Source organism: Vombatus ursinus, unplaced genomic scaffold, assembly GCF_900497805.2.
Source record: "Vombatus ursinus unplaced genomic scaffold, bare-nosed wombat genome assembly UNPS02014786.1, whole genome shotgun sequence".
Lineage (NCBI taxonomy): Eukaryota > Metazoa > Chordata > Mammalia > Diprotodontia > Vombatidae > Vombatus > Vombatus ursinus.
The window spans coordinates 55,505,030-55,510,772 of record NW_020954564.1 but is presented as its reverse complement, the minus strand read 5'-3'; positions in this window follow the sequence as shown (position 1 = coordinate 55,510,772).

The window sequence follows — 5,743 nt, the reverse complement described above, 5'->3', positions numbered from 1 at the left end:
AAAGAAAGAAAGAAAGAAAGAAAGAAAGAAAGAAAGAAAGAAAGTGAGGAAGGAAGAGAAAAACAGTATGCTTCAGTCTATATTCAGATAACATCAGTTTTTTCTCTGGAGGCAGATAGCATTTTTCATCATGAATCCTTAGAGATTGTCTTAGATCACTGTATTGCTGCAAATAGCTAAATCATACACAGTTCTTCATCATGTAATATTGCTGTTTCTGTGTATAATGTTATTCTGGTTCTGATCACTTTCCTCAGCAACAGTTCATTTAAGTCTTTCTAGGTTTTTTTCTGAAATCTGCCTGCTTGTCATTTCTTATAGCACAATAATATTCCATTATAATCATATGTCACAATTTGTTCAGCCAATTGATGGGCATCCTCTTGATTTCCAATTCTTTGCCACTACAAAAAGAGCTGCTATAAATATGTTTTACAAATAGATTCTTTTCCCATTTTCTTTATCTTTTTGGAATACAGACCTAGTAGATCAAAGGATATGCACAGTTTTATAGCCCTTTGGGTATAGTTCTAAACTGCTCTCTAGAATGGTTGGATCAGTTCACAACTCTACCAACTATGAATGCCAAACAGAGCACTTTGTATTTGGTGCTGGAAGCAATCGTGAGCCACTGGAGTTTATTAAACAGAGGGGTGATATGATGAGACCTGCATTTTAGGAAAGTCACTTTGCTGGCTGAATGAAGGATGGATTGGAGTATGGAGATACTTGATGCAGGCAGACCCACCAAGAGGCTATTACAGTAGTCCAGGAATGAGGTGATGAGGGCCTGCACTACAGTGGTGACAGGATCAGAGGGAAGAAGAGGGGCTTATCTGAGAAATGTTGCAAAGGTGAAATTGGATATAGGGGCAAGGGAGTAAGAGATAGTGAGGGATCTGGGATGACTCCTAAGTTATGAGCCTGCTGGCTCTATAGTAATAGGAAAGGTAGGAGTTGGAAGAGAGGGAAGGGGTTAGGGAGAAAGATAATGAGTTCTGTTGTGAACATGTTATGGTTAAGGTATCTACTAGATTCTCAGTTCAAGATGTCAAAGTCAATTAGAAAGTTTAGAGTTTGAGTTTAAGAGTTTATTACATCTACTAGACATCTAATTTGAGACATCTAAAAGGTAGTGTCAGAAAAGGACTTGAATGTGTTTGGAGAAGCAAATGCCTTTGAGGACTTGGTCCAGGACTGTGTGCCTGGGACTCTGATCAGTGCATCTCATTCAACATGGAGCCAAAGCCTTGGATAAAAGAAAATGGCTTCTGACTCCTTTTGTTTTCACCTAGTCTAGATTCCCCTACCTTCGAAAACATGTGAAACAAAAAACAGTGGGAAGAAGAATTGTAGAAAAAACAGCTCACATTAAGACAGTCCTTTAAGGTTTACAAAATGCTTTCCATATAACAAGTGCCAGCGTCATGATTGCCATTTTAAACATGAGGAAACTTAGGTCCCAGGAAGTCAAGGGTATTGCTCATGGGTCATGTAGCTAATAAATGGGTTCCAATATGTATTTATATATTTTTCCTTTTTTTGGTGAGGCAATCAGGGTTAAGTGACTTGCCCAGGGTCACACAGCTAGTAAGTGTCAAGTGTTTGGTCTGAGGCCAGATTTGAACTCAGGTCCTCCTGACTCCAAGGCCAGAGCTTTATCCACTGTGCCACCTAGCTGCCCCTCAATATATTTCTCATGAAGAAAAGAAATGTTCACTTGGTAGCATAATAGATAGAGTGCCAGGCCCGGAGTCAGGAAGACTCATCTTTGTGAGTTCAGATCTGACCTCAGACACTTACTGGTTGTGTGATCCTGGGAAAGTCACTTAACCCTGTTTGCCTCAGTTTCCTTATCTGTAAAATGAGCTGGAGAAGGAACTGGAAAACCACACCAGTATGTTTGTCAAGAAAACCCCAAATGGGGTCATGAAGAGTCAAACATGACTGAAAAACAACTGAACATATATTAGCCATCCATAGCTTTTGAGGGCAGCTAGGTGACACAGTGGATAGAGCACTGGGTTGGGAATCAGGAAGACTCATTTTTGTGAGTTCAAATACAGCCTCAAATACTTATGTGACCTTGGGCAAGTCACTTCACCCTATTTGCCTCAGTTCCTCATCTCTAAAATGAGCTGGAGAAGGAAATGGCAAACTATTCCAGTATCTTTGCCAAGAAAACCCCAAATGGGGTCACAATGAGTTAGACACAACTGAAAGAACTCAACAGCAACAACAAAAACTGAGGTTCATAGTCGATTCAAAGCCCAGTAAGTCAAGAGTGGTACATGACATCCAAAAAAACTAATACAATACTAGGTTGCATGAAAAGAAGTCTAGACCTTGTGAGATATTCATCTCTTTGTCCTTTCTTTTGTCCTGGTCAGACTACATATGTAATATTTATTGTATTCAGCTCTAAGGGCTACATTTTATGAAAGATAGCGACAAACTTGATGGCAAATCTTGGTGGCAACCAGAGGAGAGAGTCCAGAATAATGAGAGGAACTAAAATGATCTCATGTTAGAAATGGTTAGAGAAACAACTAGAGATGTTTAGCCTAGAGAAGAGAAAACATGAAAAGATATGATCACTGTCTTTCAATATCTATAGGGCTGTAACAGGGAAGAGGAATTAATTGTGCTCCTCTTGGCCCAAAGGTCAATGGGTACAAGTTCAAGGAGGCAGATGTAGCCTCAAAGTAAGGAGGAATTTCCTAACAATGAGCCCATTCAAAAGTGGAAAGGGCTGCCTCCTAAAGTTGTGAACTTTGTATCACAGGATCCATGCATGAAGACTGGATGATGATGCTTTCAGGGATGTTAAAGAGGATGAAGACTGATTGATGAGAGAGGACCTCATGGGCTCCTTAAAATTTTATGGTTTACTGAATTTTAGAGCCGGAAGCAATCTCAGATACTCTCAGTTTTTGGATTTGTAATCTTTTAGATATAGATATATATATGTAACATAAATATACATACATATATAAACATATATGTATTTTAAGGTTTACAAAATACTTTCCTCATAACAATACTGTGAGATAAGTAATATAGTGATTAGTCTGATTTTAAAGATGCCAAAACTACAGATGTTAGAGTCTTCATACACGAATGCATGGATTACTATAAGAACTAATGAATACAGAGAATCATAGGAAGACATGAATGGATGCAAAGTAAAATAAGCAGAACCAGGAAAGCAATAGACACAATGACTACAACAATATAAACAGCAAAAACAGGCTGCCTCCCAAAGTCATGAGCTCTCCCTCTCAAGATCTATTCATGCAAAGACTGGGTGAACCATGAGGGATATGTAGAGGAGAGTGACAACAAAGAGTAATTGAAACTGAAACCCATCAAATCATAAAGACCAAGGTTAAAACCAAACAAGGGAGAGAAGCCCCTCCCTCCTTTCTTCATAGAGGTGGGGGACTATGGATATGCAACATGAGGGGTGATTTTGGGCTTGGTTGACACATTGGTTAGTCTTGCTGAATTTTATCTTTTTTTCTTTTAGATTTTTAAGGGCTAGTTACCTGAGAAGATTACATTAGGTAAGTTCGTGACATGGGAGCAACAGATAGCAGCAAAAACATTTTTAAATGATAAAAACAAGGAAACCAAGTCTAGAGAGGTTGACTTACTCATGGTCACACCCACAGTAAGTCCTGGAGTCCAAGTCTTCTGACTCCAAGTCCAAGGCTCCTCCCATTCCACAATTCTTCACGTTCCACAAAGGAGGTGAGGAAGAACAGGAATGATGAGAATAAAGCACCCACAGCCCCAAGTCTCTTTCTATACCTACAGTTCAGCAGCACACAGGAATTTCTTTCAGAACTGAAAGCCTGCAAACTGATGCAGGAGACTGTCCTAAAACTCTGTAAATCCCCTTAATCAATGTGTACTGAAGCAGCCGTCTCTGCATAAAAGTCTACTAATTTCTGCAAAAGCTCTGAATTAATTGGAGTTTGGGATCTTTGCTGAGGGCAGCTCCTGGCTTATTACACACACACACACACACACACACACACACACCACACATTCCCTCTCAACTTATCAAACAGGATTCTTTTGGACAGACAGCATTAACTTTCATTACAAGAAGCCCCATAGTAAGCCCAGTTCCGCTTGTGTGTGTAACTTTTTAAAATTCGAAGTCAAATTATCAGTAACTTGGTCTGTGAGGAAGAGTTCGCTATACTTTGGAGCCCGTGATCAACCCAAAACATTCAAAGGACAAAAAAGCCCTTTATTCGGTGTGGAAGGTACCATCCTCCACCCATCCGTGGAAATAGAAGGCAGGAGGAACGTGTCCCCACCCCAGCAGGGCTGAAGCTTCAGACATTCTGCAAAGCCCAGGTGCTGAAAGGAACTGTGACTTCTGCCTGCTGTGCTTCTCTTTCTAATGACAACTGAGGCTCCAGAAAGGAACCATAAGCTGTGGGCTGAGATGATCCGCATTTCCCACTTCTCATTGATGAACTCCTTATAATCAAGAGAAGTGCCCAGCAGTTCCCAGGCTGCATTAGCACCTCTTGTGGAAAAAAAAGTCAGGTCTACAGGTGCCCATTGACCCAGAAAACAACAAAAAGAGTTCAATGGCCTAGATTTCTCTCATTACATCCAAGGGCCTTCTCCAATCAATCATTAAACTTAGAGTTTCTGCAGGAATTGAGCCTGAAGGCCCTGGATGATGATGTCACATCAACTTGTGGCAAGCAAAGAGGCACGACTATGAAATCAACGCAATTCACTGTTTAACAGGCACACTAAGACTCAGGACATGTGTGGAATATTGGAAAGAGTACTGGCTATGGATCAATGAATCAAAAGGCATGTATTAAGTACCTGATACCTGACAGGCCCCATACTAGTTGCTGGGGACACAATGATAAAAATAAAACAGTCCTTGTTCTCATGGAGCTTACATTCTATAGAGTCAGAGGATCTGCCATTTGTGGGAAAGTCACCTAACTTCCTTGGGCCTCAGTTTCCTCATCTGTAAAATGAGGGGGTTGGAGTAGACGGCTTCTGAAGTCCATTCTTGCTCTGCATCTAAGACATTAGAAATTAAGTTCAAGAAAAGAATGTCCAAGGGGTGGTTAAATGGATCATCCCTTTTGCCACTTCTCATTTTGCATTTGTCCACAAATGGGAGCCCCCAGTTTATTTGTGGTAGGACCAGACTTGGTTCTGAATGATTTAGAGCTCATTTCCAAAAACCAAATCCACCCCCGAAGGAAAAGAGGAAGATTTTTCCCTACTGAAAAAGATAGGTAGGCCACCGGCTTTGAAGGACATAACGGACTCAACCAAATCCAAGTCAGAAGGCTTTGGAGTGCCCCTCAGTCTCACTGTAATATCTATTCTGTGGCTATCTATTCTAGTCACCACCCTACTATTCTCATTCCCATGAAATCTCTGTTTCTACCATGAAGGGCCCAAAGAAACCCATATGGTGCTCTTGTCTCTCACCCCTTACTCATTCCTCACCCTACCCCCTCTAGCTACTCCTAAAGAGGAAGATGAGGACAGAGTGATGTCTTTCAAAAGCCATCAGACACTCCACACTGACCAGGAAGTTCACTTTACTCAGCTAACTCTTTTGTAATCACCCAGAGACTAATCTCTCTGTCTCTCTTCAGATTTTCTTTCCTCTCTTTTTTGTACTAAAGCTCACCTCTCTTTGCTCTGTATCTGACTGTAAAGGCAGATTAATGCAACCGTTTGG